This window comes from Accipiter gentilis, chromosome Z (assembly GCF_929443795.1).
Source record: "Accipiter gentilis chromosome Z, bAccGen1.1, whole genome shotgun sequence".
Taxonomy (NCBI): Eukaryota; Metazoa; Chordata; class Aves; order Accipitriformes; family Accipitridae; genus Astur; species Astur gentilis.
Genome location: NC_064919.1, coordinates 73,828,987 through 73,849,739, shown reverse-complemented (window position 1 = coordinate 73,849,739; position 20,753 = coordinate 73,828,987). Strand labels below are relative to the sequence as shown.

General features: G+C 42.6%; 1 protein-coding gene across 2 annotated transcripts in view; it reads right to left on the bottom strand.

Moving 5' to 3' along the window:
* Positions 1 to 17,070, bottom strand: part of LIFR (LIF receptor subunit alpha) — a 54,862-nt gene extending 37,792 nt beyond the window's left edge. Inside the window, exons 1-2 of one of the 2 annotated variants that reach the window (XM_049794324.1) lie at positions 16,956 to 17,070; positions 8,250 to 8,356 (exon numbers count right to left, since the gene is read on the bottom strand). The gene's annotated coding sequence lies outside the window, so the exon portion shown is untranslated. The remainder of the gene's footprint in view (positions 1 to 8,249; positions 8,357 to 16,955) is intronic. The other variant, XM_049794325.1, reaches the window with a different exon arrangement.
* Between the last annotated feature and the right edge of the window lie 3,683 nt (positions 17,071 to 20,753).

Sequence of the window (20,753 nt, the reverse complement as noted above, 5' to 3'; positions counted from 1 at the left end):
ACCAGCTGTTTGACACTGACATGCCAAGACATTACCAGCCTCTTTAGACTTAACATCTCAAAGGGAAAAACAGAAGATAACTGGTATCTCTCCTACCGACTGTGTTTCATATTATGTTATTTCTTGGCTTAACTGGTTCTGCATATCTTTTTTTAAAGCATAGTTAACCAAATGCTCGGTTCTCTTTAAAGAACAACAACAACAACAAAAAGTATTTTCTTAGTCAGTTTTAACAGATCAGTTCTCTAAGCACGTAAGTTCTCCAAAGCTTTGTACTACTTTTGAGTTTTCTGGTCTCCAAATCTCTTTCATTGTCAAGTGCTTGGAAACCACTTTAAAAACAAACAAAACAGATAAAAATCTTTCTGGCCTGCTTTCTGCCTGCAGTCTGATCTGCCAGTCACAACCCTCCAGATTCGGTTTTAAAAAAAATCTGTGAGTTGAGGTTCAGTGGCCACACTTTTTATGGCTATTTTTGTGCTCCACAAGCAGACACTAAGAAGAAATGATTAAAAAGTCAGCTTATACAAAAGGTTTAGGGGAACTGTAAGTGGAGAATACTAGACGAAACCATGAAAACAGTAAAAAAATATGTATTAAACATAATAGAAGAAATCTCTTTGTCAATAAATTTTCTCAAGTTACAAATTATTTTTTCTCCACAGTTAAATTTATCATCGTACTTTACCAACAAATGGAACATTAAAAGCTCTCAAGGAAAATTATTATACAGCACATCAACAAAAAAATGTAGTGACTGATGGCAGGCTGCATTTTTGGCAATACTGAACAGCCATCATCCCAAATACAGCCAGGCAGAAATGCAGGTGGCTAAGTATGTGCCTAGATCAAAACCTCATTGCTAGAAGAAAAATTATGCTGCTTAGCAGATGGAGAACACTCATTTTACTTGTCTCTGCCCAAAGATACTAATTTAATCTTCAAAGTGAAAGCAAACACGCCTATACCCAGATAAAAATGCATATATCAAATTACATATCCTACTATTGCCAACAGAAAGCTTCCAAAAAAATTCCCCTATCTGAAAGACCATGCCAGAAGTACACATTTCTGGGAAACCAAGCAAATTGCCAATACAGCTGACAGTAAAGACAATGAACACAGAAAGAGAAGATGAACTGGTTTTCTTTAGAACAGCTTTGCTGATCCCACAGCCTTCAGTCTTTCACTTTAAAGCTAGCTTAGTAATAAGAAAAATGGAAGTAGAATTAATAAGATTTATTTGAGGGGGTTTGGCTGTTTTTCAATAGAGTACATTCTTCCACCTCCTTAAGAAAATTCCCGAAGTTGAGACAAAAATCTCTCTTTAGTAATCTAAATGCAGGCTTTCCCTCTCTGTTTTATAACATGGCAGTATTCCACATTATAAAAGATTTGCAGGACATGAATCACTAAAACTCGTTTATAAATGAAGGCTGAATCCCATCTGGGAATCTGGCTTTCCCCAGTTCTGAGGAATTAATTGAAGAATCTGCTATTTCGCTTTCCAAAAGCTGATAAAATAATTCAAGCTGCCTATCTACACCGAATGCACTCTCCTAATCTGCAGTGGAGGAAAAGGAAACAAAGACAGGGTGTTAAGATATTATACAGTAAATGTGCTGCAGTGCACAAGGCCAAATTTTCAGTCCTTTGAGACAAACTTTGTTTCGTTGGTTTTTTTCCTGTCAAGCATGAGGAGAAAAATTCCCTCCTCGCTGCTTCCTCTAGCTGCCAAACAGCAGCATCACCTCTGAGATGCTGGGAAGCTACCGCAGTTACCTTGCAGCCGCTTCAGCCTGCTTCTGCTCTGCAAGATGAAGTGATGTGAGATGTCAGGATGCAACACACAAGCTCAACACAAGGATCAACACTTCAGCAATTCATTTTCAAAGCTCCTGGTCACAAGCACCACCTACAAAGGCAAGCATTCTGGCAAGACATTTTACCAGCAAGAGTAAAGGTGCACCCCAGCACCTGCTTTCCAGTATCTTCCTTTCCTCCAATCCCAGGACTGTTAAACACTATGGAACTACAAATAAGCAAGCTGCAGACCGGAGAGGTGGTGGGTACTTCCAGGTAGCGATTAGCATGAGAAGCACCCTTACCTGGCAAAGAGATGAGAGAAAACTTTGCATGGGATTTCCTGACTTGGGGAGGCTGATGCATGAAAACTACATATAGGACAGGGATCAGAAGGTTTTGAAGTCATTTGCTTAAGAAGTCCATGAACATGCACAACAATTCAAGGGTGATTTTATGAAAGCATTTAGTACCCATTGGACAGCACAACACATACACACAAAGAAACTGAGACCCTTAGGACTTGCCTTTAGAAAGAAAGGAAAATGCACAGAAGAAGCAGATGTCATAGCAATAGATACAATTTTGAGAAGGACTCCTTCAGGTTACTCATGTCAACCAAAAAAGCCCCACCTAACAAGAACAAGCCAGGTGGCTTACAGAGAGAATTGGGAAGAATATCCCTGCTGGGACAGTCGGGCTGGAGAGAAAAAAGTGCAGCGATACTGAAGAGGCAGAGTAGTCTGGCAGAGCAGTGGACTGCAAGGGCAGAACAAACCCAAGAGACACTGTAGGAACCAATGATTTGTTTTTACCACTAAGACGGAACTTACTAGATGACATTTTTTGTTTTTTCAAGCTAAATATACATTTTGCACACTTCGCCTTTTGTTCTCACTGAATTATGCCTGTTTTCAATTAAATCATATGCTAATTTGGAAACTGTTAGTCCTACTGGAGTCATTTGCCATGCATTGCCCAGAGTACACCATGCAAGAGTGGTCCCCAATTTGCATCTGATGTTCCTAGTGTGAGGTTTTCAGAAAAACAAAGACACTTTCAAAAGAAAATTGGGTGTCTAACTCCTGAGTTTGGAAGTCCTTGCTGATATCAGTTAGCCACTGAGCACGTGGTTAAATACAAGCACATCCATCACTACTAGGAACACAGCACTGCTCTGCAGATGGTAACAACAGAAAACAAACTCTTTTGAGAAACACAGTGAATCCTAATACTACCAAAAGTAGACTAAATACGTTTTGTGATATCTGCAAGCTTGTTCACAATTTCTTGTTGTCACATATTAGGTAGATGTTATTATAGATTACCCCCTAAGACTTATTAGACATCAGAGAAGACACACTAGAGAGGCCTGGAGTGCAGTCCAGTAAAGGCTGACTTCACTCTGCAGCTATTTCCTCAGCAGGGTCTCTCTATCCAGCTGCAGAGTTTCATCAAGCTTGTAAGGACATAGTATGCTGAGACCTCACCTCCTCATTCTGAGTGAACTGAACCTGGGCAGCATGTTCAAAGGTTATTACAAGGGTACGAGGACAAAGCATTATCAGATAAGCCCGACTTCCTTAGGAAGTCGGCTCAAATTAACAAGCACAGATTCATCTTCCATAGAGGTGCAGATGGAAAACACCTAATCATCTGAACAAAGAACAAAGCAAAGGGGTGAAGGTTAAGGGACGCTACTGGCCAAAAGAGAAATTTTGGTCTTCTAGGTTATTGTGCTGTGCAAGAGAAGGAAATGGCTCCGAGTCATTTGCACACTTATATTTTAACCCATTCAAAAAATTTCTTGCTACTTACTACAACTGGCAAAATAATATTGCAGTAAGGTGAAGGATTCAACTTATGTATTTGCATAAATCTGATACAGCTACACACATTTCCTGATATTCCCGAATTCGGTGACCTCATGGTTGACACACTTCCTTGAATTCTTGCACTTCACGACGCAGCATGGAACAAGTACAATGAGCAAAGGCACACAAGTCCGATTACTTTGCATATATAAAAAACAACACTTAGCATGAATGCTATGGCTACCCATTATGCCTTTTCAATACTTAATACAGGTACAAAGCACAGAAACAAATGTACTTACTTTTTTGCCGTGTATAAACCTATAATGAAATGAAAATACACAGAGAAGATTTCCCACTTCTCCAATGCTTACTGCATTTTACTGATAAATAACTGAAATAAACCACAAACCAAATATTCAAGAGCACATTTCATTTTTTAGGGGTACTGTTAGTCTCTGTGTAGTTCTCAAGATAGCGTATCTTCAGAGGAAAACACCATTTGCCCACATTGTCCACTGCGCTTTACTCAATGTAGTTCAAGGGCCAGACCACGTCACTCAGACTTTACAAAGATGGCTGCAGAAAAAAGTTGCTGCTCCTCAGAAGAGTCATGTTATCTACATAATTCTGTCCCTGCCAGTTCTCTTCAGCTCATACATCCTTATGATCTAATAAACATAAAAGAAGTTGACCTTATTAATGAAAGAGTTTATTTTCCTTAATCTGGCAATGTCCAAAAACTTATTTTGAACTATATGACCTTTAATCTTCTTTCCATCACAGGAAAAGCCTATTTAGTTTTATAAGAGAACACTGATAATTACTGAAGCAATTCCAAGTGTGTTTTTTTTTAAATAACCGGCAATGACCTGAGGGTTGGAATCCTTCATTGTTTACAATGAAACCTGCGGTATTAGAATTATTTTTAAGGTACAAGTCCAAAGAAAGCCTGTTTTCATGTGTACAAACAGTATATAAATAGATCAAATGCTGAAATGCTGCTTTCATATTAAATAATATATTGAGAATAATGGGCAACAGTTATGCAATATCCTTTTAGAGTGAATGTAAGGAATGGGAGTCACTTACGAGAAATAAATAGGGTTTTTAGTAATCGAGGGAATGGGCAACTCCTGAAACTATAGATCTATATTTTCTGATAAATTCCCTTTGTATTAATCTTTTTTGAGACTTTAAAAGCTCTCATGCCATGCTGTATTTCCACTCTTAGTAAGTACCAGATGTGTCACATGAAGACATACTGCAGCATGTTATCATGTGGAGGCTACCGTTCCACTGGGGTGAGGAAATGCTTTCCTCTTTGCTCCACTCCCAAGTGGGCACTCAAGTGCTGCCATTCCCCTTCCAACCTTTTCAAAGAAGGGAGGTCTACAGTCTAGTATGACATTACCAGAACAAGTCTGTCCATGCATAATTACATAGTAGTTGGCATTTATTTCTTTCACATACTGTTTTAGTTGCACCTTATTCCCCTCCACCTTTTAATTTATGCATATACATGCATATCCTCCTTTTAAGGCGCCAAAGGGTAGGAATTATGTACTCAGAAATACAAATATTGACTTCTACAGTTGATATGCATCAGAGCTGGTGTCTTTCCTAATTAACTGTCATAGACCCAAGTGAGACCATTCACAGGCTATAAAGAACAAATATTAACCCTTGCATTTGTGCATGCATGTACTTAAACACAGCTACTGGAAACTGAGACTCACTGTCCCACCCACACGCACACTTGCTCTTGGTACCAATAACCTCTCATTCTCTTGCTGTTCACAACCTTCATTGGAGCCGTGGACCCAAAAGACATGCAGGCACACCTAATCCAGCTGTCTGCAGCTAATAGCACTCCTCCTTGTCCACTCTCCTCCTCTCACAAAGGTCTCCAGGTCCCTGCAAAGGACTCAAAGGACTGATGGTCCACTTGTGGATCAGTTCTCATAGCAGCACAGCTAGCAACTCAGTGCCTCAACATGAACTAATACATTCATGTCATCCTTTCTACCCCTCTCTTTGACACCTCAGCTCAGTTTGAGTGTACTCCTCCATGTTATCCCCAGCTCTACAAACATACGGCACTTCCTTAACTGTATTGCCCTATCTGAAATAAATCATGTGCCAGCAGTGCCAAAGGCACAAGATGTAGTTGTTTTACAATTAAATTAACACCTGGTTTTCCATTTCAAGTAATTTAGGCTCAATATTCAGTTTAGGCAGAACATTGTTTTAAAACAAAACATATAAAAAAGTTCAAATTTTGTTTTCAATTTCTGCTAAATGACTTCAAATCTACTTCAAACAGAGACTGAGATGTCTCAGTCCACAATAGTGAAAAAGATGCTAAAAAATTCCTAAGTTTATTCAGAATACTGCAAATTAGAAGTTTACATCTTGTCTGTCAGCTGGATTTATCTTAGAAAGTTTCTTGATTTTTCTTGATGTTAATAAACTAGGAGCTCTTTAGCTGTTTCATGGAACGTCTCAGAATGGAAAATACTGCTAGAAAGTACTCTGCAGGGGGATAAAACACTTGAGCAAACTCTCCATCATTAAAATAATGCATAGCAAAAGGAACAAAGCAATGAAGGGCTGAATATTTTAAAAAAATTACGCAAGATGGCTAGAACCTATATATATAATTTTTATTGCTGTAAAATAAAGCAATGCTTTTCTGACATTCCTTTTAGAACTTAGCAAGAGTGGTGAATTGACTCCCTGTATATAACCCACCAGCAAGTGCTGAGACAGCAGTGTCTGTAAGGCTAATGATGCCACACCTCATTTAAAACTGAAAGCAGCTCATAGAAAATTGAGACTGCTACTAAGAGGAGATAGAATGAGTCAGTTCCACAAGTCTCTCCTGACCTGATTCACGCTTACAATTAGAATACAAAACAGAAACTTTCAAAGCCACAACTGAACTTCATCTCACTTCTCATAATTTTCATATGACCATCATTACATCATCTGTGACTTGCATCTGCCTCTTCTCCCTCAATCCTTCCTTGAAAGCAAGACTGTTCTCCTGAAGATCTCTTTTTCTTTTTGTTTTTTTTTTTTTATGGCTTTCTCTTCTCAAGGGTTACTATAAAAAAGGGCTGCGGAGAGGGAAAAACAACCTTGGATTTTACACACACAGGTCACTCCAACTTTGCTATCTCTGTTTAACAGGGTTCTTCCTTCCTGCTATTATTAGTAAATCTCATGGTTTACTTCTCTCTCAGTACTGAGCTGGCAGATGATGTACAAAAGGAGAAGGATTTCTTACTCATTAGCTTCTGTCACCAATAAATCCTGTATACCTACACATTGGCATGGAAAAATCTCTTCCTGTGGAAGGCTGTTCATCACATTTTTCATGCATTGTTGCTGAAATGTTTAACCTTTTTGTCTCACAACTCAGCAATGAAGTAGCTATTGTTTCCAAAGTGCTGAGCAAGTCCAACTGTGGGAACAAGAGATGTGCGACAATTCTCAGCAGTGTCTCTGGCAGCTGCAGATTGCAGTGCCCAGGCATGGGGCGCAAAGGCAGGGGTGAGGGAAAACATAACTGCAGAGAAGAGAGAGTTAATTGGACAGCTAGCCCTTTGGTGTAGTTATATGAATGACATGTTCTGCTTCAGCTTATTTTTAGTTTCTCTTCCAGTATCTATTCCTTAGGAAAATTTTTCTGATCTTTATGCATCTAATCAGGTCCATCCAGATACACAATGCATGACTCACAAGGACAAGCACGTTCTTATAAGCTTACCTGCCTAAATCCAGAGACCGGCAAAACCTCTACTGTAAATTTCATGGTATGAAACACCAACGTCTCACTTTTTCTTCCTTTTGTGAAATCCTCTTCTACAGAAGCTTGTGCCAATCTCACCAGAGAGCAAGTCATCAGAACCCACATAGCATTTAAAAATAACACCACCTCAGACATCTTTGAAGAGTACTCTGTTTTTCCTCATTTCTGCAATTTTCCATATTAAAGAGCTAGACACTGGATCTGTACAAGGATCATATTTGCAAAACATATTTAGATGACAATGCATTTGCCTCAGGAACATATACATTTGACTTTAGAATAATATATACAGAAAGTCTTTGTGAGCTACAGTAGAAGCCATCAAAAAGATCAGAGGTACACATATGCATTAGGAGTGCAAGTGATGAGTATCTCTTTTTTCCAAATAAGAAAATTAAAAAAAAAAAAAAAAAAAAAAAATCAACCCAACAATTGACTATCATTAAAGAAGGTAAAAATTACTGCACCTTACTTCAAAAGAAGAGATCAACTGGAGGCAATTATTACCAATACTTGCTAAATTCTCATTAAAGTGATCAGTTCATCAAATATCTGGGTTTAAATTGCAGCATCTTATTCATCTTAATTCTCAAGTCCCACGAAACAAGTAGCTAAATGGTATCAGAGATCACCTGTGCCCTCTGACAAGAAGGTATTTCAAAGCCATGGAGTGCTGCTCGTGACTAACTAACTGCTGATTTATGCAAGATAATAAGCCTCAGTAACCACATATATACACATATAGCTCCTGAATTTACAAACACATAAGTATATGACTAATTCTATCTTATGAATAAAGGCATGCATAAACTTACATTTGCACTGTTGGCAGGAGCCCAGCTGCAGGAGCCTGTGACAGGCTCAGTCCTTAGTCTTCAGTACAGGAGAGTTAAATGCTGAACTGAGCAGTCACATTAGGTACCTGAAGTTAAAAGATTCATATATAGACCATCAAGAAGAATGCTACGCTAGGGGATCACTCAGAAAAGATGTGGAATTATAAATACACCTTCTGTGTTTGAGTGTGTAGAGAGGAAAATTAATACTACTTTGCTGAAAGCCTGTTAGTGACCTAATTCTACAGGCAGCTATTGTAACACTGAGTGCTTGCTCCCATTTCTGTCTGCAGTAATCACTGCCCAAACTCCAACCCAGAGTTATGTACTGATTAGCAAGCATGCATACAGCAGGGCAAAAGGATAATAGACAAGAATCTAATGTTTTCAAGGATACATTCTTCGCATATTAACACCAGCTGCACCACTCATTAGTTGAACTATGGGGAAGCAACTGGAAAACATTCAATTCTCAAAGTATCAGTTATCAGATCCCAAGCAAACAAATACATAAAAGATGCTGAAGATAAAAGTCCTCACAACTTATTCTGTATGGATGAGGCTACCTTACAAAAGCACTTGATCCAACAGCACAAAAGAAAAACTAGCCATTCATTACCAGTGGAAATGGTTTAATCCAGTACAAAGTTGATTTATACACAGTATCAAATGATTACTTAGGGCAGTTCAGGTTTGAGAGATCATCTGTTGTTGCAAAGCCTAAAACAATGCAACTATTTAGTTCAACAAGGTTACTTCATTACAGTTCTCCATTACGTACACAGAGAAAGATTTTGAACGTAACCCACAATATATGAGAGTCAATGCCATGTAGTAGACCTCCAGTGAAAAGTACACATTGTGAAAAGTAAAGATAATTAAGTATTGGCAAAGCTCTTCAAGGATGGGGTTTTATTTTTTTAAATAAAAGATAAGATTGGATGCATTCCCCAAAAATTCTAAATACGGGCTCAATACAAGTCCTCCCAGATTAAAGCCTTTGGTTCACATTATACCAACATCAGACTAGATTATCATGAATCTTGCACAGATCCCACATCAAGCATTTTAATGGTGAAGGAAGACAACATACAGGGGACAAACTACAGATTTTGAGACAAGATTTAAAATGAGGGTCACATGACAGCTTGCTGGATTTACATCCAGACTGATCCTGTCATTTGAAACATGTGGCCAGTTGGTCAAAAATATCTTCTTTAAAAAAATTTCCTAGCATTTTGAAAAAGAAACAGGTCAATCACATTTAATTTGGAGGAGAAAGCTCTTCTATATTGGGAATCATGACAATGCTGTTCTAGCAGATGAATTATGAGTTACGTGTCTGGAGACCTGTACACTAAAGATTTCTCATAGCCATGACCTTTGGAAGAGATGGAGCAGGGGGAAGGAGCGGAAAAGGAAGAGGAACAGGTGGACTCCAGGGAATTGATATTATTATCCTCAGAACCAGCAGAAACCCTATAGCAGAAGTAAAAGAGTTTGATGTTTATGTACCCCTCACACACAGTACTTCAGTGCTTGTTGCACATAACTCAAGACAACAGTGAAGTCTACAATATAAATAAATCACATTTTTGTTTTGGTTTTTTTTTTTCCTCTCTCTCCTCCTCTTTCTCTGCCTAGGATTAAACATTAAAAGCTTATCTCCTTGGTTTTAGCTCCAGAGTAGCTGTTAAACCTCAGAGGTCAAACATCTCTTTTGCCGCAAGTGCTGAACTTGATCCAAAACATGAAATATTGTGAAAATTAGTTGTAATTGGAATACTTATAACTTACATTCACCTTTGGGCTTCAGAGTCTGCAGAAGCCCCACCTATAATACTGACCACTATAATTTTCTTCTGAAGTTCATTTGATTTAAGCAGCATTTTTGCCCTGCAGTAATATTAAGACCAATTATTTGAGAAAGACATTTTGCAGCTCTGTCCTCACTGATTTTATAGTTAAGAGAGGCCATTAGATCACCCAGTTCAAGAAGGGCAAATCCATGGTCAGCCATACAAACAAGGTTACATCACATGATGAGCAGCATTACTGTCTTGGCACAAGAGCTTCTGGGCGACCATGTTAAGTCCTGTTTGGAAGGGAGAAGGGCTGCCAGGCTAAGGCAGATACCACCAGACATCCCCAAAAGGCAACTGCCTGCCCAGGCCAGCCCCACGATGAGCAGAGCCATGCCTCATCTCCCACTTGTCCAAATCTCCCTCTGCTCTGGGTTCTCCAAGATATGTGGGATGCGTTTCAAACATGCAAGTAATTTGAAATGCAGCGTGTAAAGTTATAGAAAGCATGAGTATCAGAGATGCTCAAGCCACTCTCGTGGATTGCAGTGGGGGGGTATCTTCACCCCCAGGCTAAATGCTGCAGACAGACTTGCCATCACACTGTTTGGGACCAACATGTCCGAGCCTGGACTAGACCACTTTGCAGCAAGTGGCCCAGGTCATCATCCGACTCCGAAACAGCTTTTTCTATGCTTCAACGTTCTAAGTCCTTGAAATGAAGAGAAAGTATTTCTTAAATCTTTAGGCTGAAATGTGTAGCATGCCCAAGGCACAATGTGGGGGGGCATTTGAGGGCATAAAGCCAGCTGGGATAGAGCTGGCTTGCTCTGCTCACCGTGCTAGCCAAGCTTGCCATAGGCCATATCCATGCCATCCAGAATAAACGATTAACCATGCTACCCAGTCAACTGAGCCTGCATTTCCTCTTGGAGGGAAGTAATTGATTTATTTAAGGAGAAAAACTAGTTTAGATGGATGGCTCAGGCCCAAAAGTAAAACATGGACCATTTCTGAGCCAGATTGACAGTGTAAACCACCTTCAACCACCCGTTACTTGTACTTTTATTATACCTTTAAGCAACTTGCGCAATAATGACAGAATTATGCAAGCGTAAGAAGCATTCCAGCATACTTTTCAGACAGTGTTTATCACCTAAAGAAATCATACAAATACATTGCTTTATTTAAATTTCATGATTATGCACTACAAACTACTAGGCTACATTGATACAAAGCTATCGAGTTTCAGTCATTATTACAAAGCTATTACCAGTGCAGCTATAGGTACAGAGCAAGCACAAATATATACCTCTATTTTAGGAGTATATGTATATTTCAGAAGAAAGTGCTTTTGACTGATGATCAAAATGCAGTAAGCTATACTGGCAAAGAACACCGGTATAATGTTGCTTATCAATACAGAAACATCCCAGAAAAAAATCAAAAACCCACAGTTAATTCTCTAACCAGTGTTCCTGTGTCAGTGAAATCATTTGGCTGGCAAGGAAAATGCCGCAGCATAAAAGCAACCCAAAGAAAGCACTACCTTAACTACTTAAGACTTCAGGAAATTTCAGGAGGAGCTGAAAGGCTGTGCTTTTTGGTTTTGCAGGAAGCTGCCCCTAAATTGCTGGGTTTACAGGTGAGAAAGGAGACTGTGCTCCCTGACAACAAATGGCCCAAGAGAGGGGGAAACAAACCATCCTGCTCCCAAGCGCTCCCCTAACACCAAGCTGGCAACACAGGCTGTCCATCCTCTGCTGTAGGCTGTGCTGTGGGTCTGATTTTTGGCAGGGTAGGAAGCGAGGCAGAAGGAGCGGGGAATTGCTACAGTGCTGTCCTTGTTTCCATGACACATGCTTTTATAACTTGTGCTCCCTGAGGTGAAAGGCATAATTTGGACTCAACAGCTGACAACTCAGCAGTTCTCTGCCTGTGGGATAAGGGAAAGCTGCTTCTGTTGTAGCAACAGTCTTCAACCTCACTCCAATGCCAGCTCCAGACCATGCATGGAAAGGAGGGGAGGCATATGCCCTTCAAAACCTTACACCCTGACCAACATTCATACTGATGGGTTAGGAGTTATTTTTAGTTTAAGCACTTTCTGCCTGCAGTGAAACCTGCTACTAGGAGTGATTCCAAGAGAGGGCAGCAGGGAAAGGCAGACAGCAGCAAACTGGCAAAAGCCCCCGCTGAGAGTTTCTGATTCTTGCAGGAAGTGCAAGGTCCTTATAGACACACAGCAGGAGGTCTCCCACAGTCTGCAAATTTAGGGATTTCAAATTTTCCAGGGGAGGGAGGACAGCAACGGTCAGCAAAAAATTGATGGTGCACAGGAAAGAACAGTCCCTGAATATTCTTCTCAGTGTCAGATCAGAACTTCTACATATCATTCATTCTAATTACCATCTGCTAGTTTATAAGTCAGTAAGTCAGGCAGGCAAAGAACACAGGAACCTCTGCATTTGCTGGTGATTGGTATCCTAGCTGCCCCTGCACCCCGCCGAGGTAGGTAAGAAAACGGCTCTGGACATCTAGGAATTTATATGGCCCCCACCATTGCTGTGCTAATGAGTCTGGAAGAGAACCGTAGGATTCTGGAAGATGATCCCTGGAGACATTTAAGTACCTATAAAAACCAACTTCTGATGCTTAAACCTGAAAGAAAAATGTTCCAAAATCCCATTTAGCTGCAGCTAAGTATTGGGGGTGGGGGATTAGGAGTGGGGGGAAAGAAAAGAGAGATGATGATAAATTTCGACTGCACGCACAGATGCACAGTCTCATCTTTGACAGGGCCACAGCACTTGCCTGATGCTTAGAGACTCAAGACTCACAAAGCAATTATTCCCCGCCTGTGTCTGCTGATAAAACCTGCACAGAACCACAGAATCATGCTCCCCAGAAGAAGCAGGAGCCATTGCTTTTGTTTAAAGACATAGAAAAAGAAAGCAGCAGTGGTGCTCCCTTCTCTAAGGCAGCCCAGCCACTGCAGCACTTGCTGGGGTATAGGAAACACCTCCAACCACCCCAGAGACTGCTCGAAGTAACAGACGGGTCAGGACGGAGACTTCTCCAGCCTTGCTGCAGATGGCATTTCTCTCTGCAGCTTAAGTAACCACTGGCTCAAGAGCGGGACTCTGTGTCCTTGTGAGAGGGCACTCACTGGAAGCGAGGGACCACAGGCTCCAGGTCCTGCTCCCAAGGATTATTTGTATCTTCTACATTAAACTGTTATAGAGTGAAATACATCAACCAGTTTTGGGGCGTAGAGCACAATCACCTCTCAAGCCTTATCTAGAAGTAATTTATTTTCTTATTTGTAGGCGGAAATTTGATGCCTAACAGTCAATAAGGAGTAATAACTAAATCTCAGGGGAAAAGATGCACCAAAACATGAATCATTTCAATTAATTCTAGCTAGTTATGGTAACAGGAGTAAAATTGACTTTAATACCTGCTCTCTGTGTCTCCCTGCACACGAATCAATGGCTAACTCGGAGCAACAGCATCCCCTCTCAAAGAGCCACCAGTATCTTATTTGAGTTCTCAATCCTTCTACCTATGTGAGCATCTTTAAACCTCCATCATCAGACTTTTTTCTTCTACTGCTAATTAACATCCCATCACTTGAATCGTCTCTGTATTTCAACATCAATCTGAATCCAAGATCCAGTGTTTCTATTATAACTGTGTCCTAGATCAATACCTATTATTGAAAATGGAACAAAACTAACTCCAATAAGTTTCCTGATTTCTTTTTTCTGTTTTCCCTTCCATTATCCAAAAGCTGCCTTTCAACAGCTCAAATAAGCTCATTACAAGATAATGTAACCTATCATTTAAAACTGTATCAGATAATTTTTGCTTTCATCCAACAAATGTATCAACACAACAGGAACTGCTGAATTCAGCATCCTCTACATTCCTCTGAGCACTAGAACACAGTGTAAGTGGAAAAGAACCTCATTTACCTGGGGACATGATCTATTGGGTCATTTGCAGAAAAACATAATCCATCTGCATCAGGCTTGTGAAACACTGCACTCTCCAAGATAGAGTCGGTATTTATAAACATCTAGATTGTTTAAGACTGCCAGACACTTTCTTCTTGAGGTACCATTTCATCTTTCAGATGGAATTCTTACTAACCTACTGAGTTTAAACACATCTTTTCATATGGCACAAAACTTGCTGTCAGTCACCCACTGATTAAAAAATCTAATATTCATGCTCTGAGAGAGCTGTTCCTAATAGATTTACAGACTCTACTCTAGCATTACCTATGGATATTAAAAAATTCAGATTTTTTTGAATGTTTACTAAAGCCCTGAGCTGCACAGTGTTGAAACAGATGCAACCTTATACCATAGCTCGTAACTCATGAAGCACTTGCAAGTTAAAGCCCCATGAATTCCCTGCTACAGTAGTAGCAGCAGCTTTGCCACCTGTGAAAATAAGTTTCTCTCTCTTTCCTGAAGAGCATCTCCAACCATATGGCTGTTCCCACATACTCCTGACTTGCCTTTGGCAAGTCTATGAGAATGCCCTCACCTGAAGGTTAAGTCTCTCCCTTTCCTCAGCACACCTGTAAAGGGATTTTGCAGAAACTAACTCATAGATAGTGCTTGCCACTGGTTGCTCTAAGTGACTAAAGTGGTATGTTTGGAGAGTGCACAATGGAAACTGTTATCATTTAATAACGCTGATAAAAGTTTGAATAGGTGAAACAGTGATAAGATGAAAGGATGCGAAGACTAAGTAAACAGAAAGCAAAATCAAACAAAATCAGGTGATCTGCTGACTGCCTAAAAGCTATACTCCAAACCAGCTCCAAGTTAGATTTTTAAGCTTTCCATTTGTGGACTTTTGCAACATTTTCCAGTTTAGATATATAGCCCTGCAGCCTGCTGATACTAGACTGTCTTTTCTTAGTAGCCTCAGCAGGCTTCTCAGAAGTAACCTGCAGATCCCTATCCAGCTAATAACAGGCAACCCATGCCGAGCAATACCAACCAGCTGCAGATAGAGCACTACTCATTCTGTGAATCCACTCCCTGCATTTGTTTCTGTCTCTTCCACACCCTAATCCTTCCCCTCATCAATCATAATTTTTGTTTTGTTCTTGATTGATATTGGGGCCAAATCCGGGAGACTTCTATGCCCATGCTTAATTAGCAAAAACCTACAGACATCAAAGCTTATCTTTGTCACCAAAACCATACCACATACAACGGTTGAGAAGTTAAGGACCAGCACAGGCTTTTTCCAGATCAAGGCATTCATGCATTCTTCCCTACAGGATGTGCAAAGTTTATATATAAAGCACATGTGCACAGCTTTATATATAAAGCACATGTGCACTGACAGATCTACATTAAACAACATACTGTCTCAGCTGGTATTGCCACATGCTGATCCGAGAGGAAATGTGGCACGACATGGACTTTAATCTTCCCCACAGCTACTAAACCTGCTAAGTCCAATTAACAGTCTGGATTCACGCTGTGGAGTCGAACGAAGGGTTTAAGAAGAATTCAAATAATTCTTTCACAGCAAGGAAAAAAGTCAGAACAGACTTGCAGGTGAGATGTCAAAGGCAAGTCCCATTGCCTTACTTAGGTAACAAGCTAGGTTTCAAGTAGAGCAGAAAGCTACCTGATGCCCATGCTTCTCTGAAGGGAATTTGACAGGACATAGTCAGCTTTGTTATGGAATATGAATATTTGACTATTTTTGCAATGGAAATGTTAAGTGTGAAAGTCTGCGGAAAAGAGACAAAGTGACATATTCCTACACAACAGCTCACAGCCTAAGTCTCCCCGGCACTAGGTGATTGTAACACCTATCCAGAGTTCTACTCCCATTTATAGCAAGATTCCCAGGCGCCCACCACCGATTACAACTGAAAAACAAACAAACCACGTACGTCACCAGTTCCTACCGAAGCAACACACAGCATGCCAGCACAATATGCCCAGTTCAGATTCACTTACACACGCTGAATTTTATCAAGGGAATGACGTTCCCTCCACAACCACCTCAGAGCCTTAGAGAGATCTTTTTAAAACACACTCCCTAAACACATTAGACATTTAATCACTCAAAATAGACACAGCAAGCTGCCACCGCGCCGGTGTGCCTGTACGGACGGCGTGCGGCGAGGCGCGCAGCGTCTCTGGATGCTCCCCAACCGCAGAAGGGGCTCTGGATTCTCCTCCCAAGCCCCCCCTTTTTTTTGGAAAGGTGCTACTTATTTAAAAAAAAAAAAAAAAAAAAAGGGCGCAAAAAGAGCCATGAACGTTCTTTACCCGCTGCTCAGTCCCTAAACGAACCGACCAACCTGCCGGCCAGCAGAACGAGCTGTTGACAAAACACAGCCTCTCTTTAAGCCGCAGGCTCCGGGCAGCGGCAGAGAGCAGCCGCCGGTCTCTCCCCCGTTCCCCCGAGGGAGGCTGCCGCGCTCCGCGCCCGCACCGCCTCCGACCCCCGCCGCCGCCGCCGCCGCCGCCACCACCTGTCCCCCGGCTCCGGCCGAGCCCGGCGCCGCAGCGCCCGCGCCAGCAGGCAGGCAGGCAGGCAGGCAGGCAGGCGGGCGGGCAGGCAGGCGGGCGGGGGGGGCTCGGAACCTCCCCGCAGCCCCGGCGGGTCCTGGCTGGGCCGTCAACACCACCCCCCCCCCCCCCCCCGCCCTCCTCGCCGGCACCTCCGCGGAGCGGGCGGAGGGAGGGATGGAGGGGGCATCTATCACCGCGCCCCGCGGGCCGCCCCCTCCCAGGTGCGAGCGGAGCCTCCACCGCGGGGCCGCCGCCGCAAGGCGCCCGGCCCGGGCCCCGCACTCACCCACTCAACCCAGCCGCCCACCCGCCCACTCACCCACCCGCCGCCGCCTCGCCGTGCCCTGCGGCAGCCTCATGCCGCGGGGGGAGTGGTGCGCGGGGCTGCCCGCGGCGCGGTCCCGGGCGGCCCAGCTCCGGCGGGCAGCAGTGCGCAGCGCCGACAGGAAGGAGGGATGGAGCCGGGGCGGGAGGGAGGGAGGGAGGGAGGGATGGAGGAGAAGGGATGGCGGGCTGCCTGCGGGAGGAGCCTGCGCCGCGCACCGCCCGGCCCCGCCGCCACCCCCGGCCCTGCCCCCGGGGCACCGCCGCCTGCCGCCGACCGGCCCGGCCCGGCCCGGCCCGGCCCGGCCCGGCTGCTGCGGCCGCAGGCGCGCAGCCGGCAGTCCTGGTTACATCGGGGCGAAGCTCCGCAGGATTTCAGGCTTCGGTTGCGTCGCCGGGGTGTAGCCGGGACTAAGTTGTTAGAGAGAGTTCGGAGGCCGGTGGTTTCGTTGGGTCCCCACTGGTGGGCTGTTCGGAGGGTGCTGCGAGGGTGGGCGAAGGCAGGGATGGGATCCCATCAGGTTCTCTCTGGGACGCGGCCAAACACCCCGCTTAGGAAAGTATCGCCAGTGCTGCCAGCCCTCCGGGGTTTGAAGCGGTGGGCCCGGCCCTCCAAACCCTCGAGATTCTTGATTCGTTTTATCTTTGTATTTGCCCCTAGTTTTTGAGGTCAGCGACTTGACCTCCAACATTTCTTTGAAGCCACAACGGCTACATGCCAGCCTCTCTTTTAAATTGAACTTGAAATCCTCACAATCCCACAGTCTCAAGAGACAGGCAATTAAAAAAATATATACCACGAGGCCCATAAAATCAGAAGAGTTGGCAAGCCCGCGGGTCCTCTCTTGTTCCCCAGTAAACCACAGCAGAACGGGGAGAAAAAGTAACTGCTTGGTTTGTCCTTGCGTTTTTCTGCCCACGTTTTCCTACAGAGGTTTTCCAAACTGCTGTAGATTGTTTTTCGCAGAACCTGGATGATAAGGAACTGCAAAGACTTGTATGGAGGCCCTGGGCCAGACTTGTGTCCCATCTTGGCTAAGTAGATGATTTCTGGTCCTCAAAGCCAGAGTCTCCTGACATCCTGCACACTCCCTGCTCAGGCTGAGTGAATACAGGCTGTTTTGTAGAGAAGAAATCTTCCACTGTTTACTCCCCTTTCCAGTGTTGTTGCTTCTGCAAAGAGAACTGAAGCTTCAGGAGGCCAGCAAGAGACACGTGAACCTTGTGGTTAGGTCACGCATCTGAACATGAGTTCAGATTTCTTCTGGCTCAAGAGCACACTTGACTTCAGGCCTTGTATTCTGAGACAGTCGTCTATCCGTTGACCTGTGTCACCTTCTCAAGATGAAGGATTGAGCCTCCTTATACACATGCCATTCTTGGGAAAGAGGGGAGGTTTTTTAAAGAATATTTAGAGAGAAGCCCTGGACTGTGAATCCCAAGCAGAAGACGATGTCTTCTCCTGATGCACTTCAAAACATTCATAACTCCAAGGACGGACAGGCTTTAAGAGAGTTCTCTTAGGGGTCTTCTATCTACTATGTTTAAGCAGCTACTCTTCCAGCACATCAGTCAGCTCTTCACAGTCCCAAATCTCTCCCCACCAGGAAGGGCTGCTGGATGGCTAATTCTGTGATCGAGACTTCACTCCAGGCACCAAGAAGTTTGGTCAGCTGCCTAAGACCATTTTTTGTACTTAGTGCCCTGTTCCCATTCTAGCCCTGAAGCCCTCCTGCCCTTCTGCCAAGGCTGCAGTGAAACTGGGAATATCCATAGCACCAGAAGGCTTGGGGAAAAGTTGGCTGTTTCATTGTACTTGACCCATCCAAGGGAGGACTGCCTCTGCCTTCCTCCATTTCCAGACCTCATTAATTGGAGGCTGGTGCCCTCCCTAGAGTCTGCAACCAAGGCTTGGAAGGACGCAGCTTGCATCTGTGCCATGGTTGACAGACCCACAAATGCAGGTTTCCATCCACAAAAGCAACACAAGAACTTTCTTTCAAAGGCATTGAAAACATTATATGAAGGTATACCACCTTTCTTTTCTGCAGCTCGTGTTATTTCACCTCACAGGCATCCGACTTGTCAGGAAGCCCTGTACCACGGACATGGTACCATGTGTACCATGAGCAATTGTGGAAGATCTGGCTCATTTTCTATATGATGAAATCAAGCAATAGTAATTTTTACCATTTTCTCTTTTTAATTAGCAAGGCAACTTCCCTGTAATTCACAGACATTCCATACAGGAACTGGGGAAAGAAGAGTGGGTTGTTCTTTTTTAAGCGGAAAAATGTGATTGTGAAATTAGAAGAAGCTGCCAGGAGAAATCAGAGGTAGGGGTAGTTCCTGCCGTTGTTTTAAGGTTTTGATATTGTATTAATGACTCAATTTTTAATGACTCAGTTGGAAGTTAAGACACTTTCTACGTCTGATGCTATTTAAGATAAGTCTGTATATGACAAGTTTCAAGGTGATGAAGCTACAGATGGTTGGTGTCAGTTATCTCTATTTCATACAGTGAAATATGCTAATTTTAATATAAATATCCCCTAGATGAATGACTAGTCTAACTATCCTACTACTTCTGATCTGCAGAAAATAAGCTATCTATGCATCCTGTCTCATCACAAGACCTTCCTTGTAAAATATCTTAGTTGCTAGATTTTATAATGAAACTTATCTGCATGTAGTACATATATGCAGGCCATTTATTTTGTTCCCTGCCTTATCTCTGGTTTCCAGAAAACTGAAGGACAGATGCTGGAACGCACACTGTGTCTTTATATACTCTGTGTAGGATTTTGTCATTGATTTTAACAGCAGCAGGGCTGTGCCTTTCAACATTAATGTTTTGGACAGTGAGAGAGGAAGGTTTAAGTCTCTCCAGATAGCAGGCTAGTTTTAGTTTATCTTAGTTTATCTCAGTGCTTAGTATTACTTAAAGAACAACGTATCTGCTGTCTAGGTCAGCAAATACATCTTGGGGCATGTAAATTTCAAATGAAAGTGAGAAGCCCAGCTAGGACATTTTCATTAATAAGAGTTTCCTGGAGCCATTTAGTCTTGTATTTAAGGGTGTGTTGGTTATTTATGGCAGAGAAAAGGAACGGATGTGTTGATGTTCTGGAACTTTTCCTTTGTGCATTGTTTCCCACTTCACAGTTGTATTTGGCACCCACTTTCCTCCAGCCAATAAAGAATATTAAAGAACTTCCTTTGCTGAGAAGTTGTGTGCACATTTTACAAACCATGCAGTTTAACCAGAATCGTGAGAGGTAGTCCTTCTACTAGCATTTACAAACACCAGAGATTGTAAATACATAATACTGCCAGCAAAGATCTGCCAATAATTCTTTTTATGGACTATCTATTCCTGTTTTCTTTAAAAAAATATTATATAATACAATCAACAAAGCAAATCTGGGTCTGACTGAATGTATTCAGGAAAGCCAATAACAAAACTCACACTGGCTGTGATAAGAGCAGGAGTAGCCTCTGTTCATGCCAAGAATAACCTCGAGTACTGTGGATAGTGCATTTGTTTTGGTGCACTCACAAAGCAACAGATCTTTCCTATGAGGTCTCAGTGGAAGCATCCCTGTGTTGTCAATCTGGCGTAGAGCTATTCTTGGAAATGAGTACACTGACCCCAGAGAAATAAACCCTTTGTAATTAATATTTTTCAAATACAGAGAATTTTCTTCATCATTAGGAACTTATGCCTGTAAACCCAGTGACATGTTGGCAATATATTGCTAAAGGGCTTCAGAAAATTCCCTGGTCTCCCCTGTCTG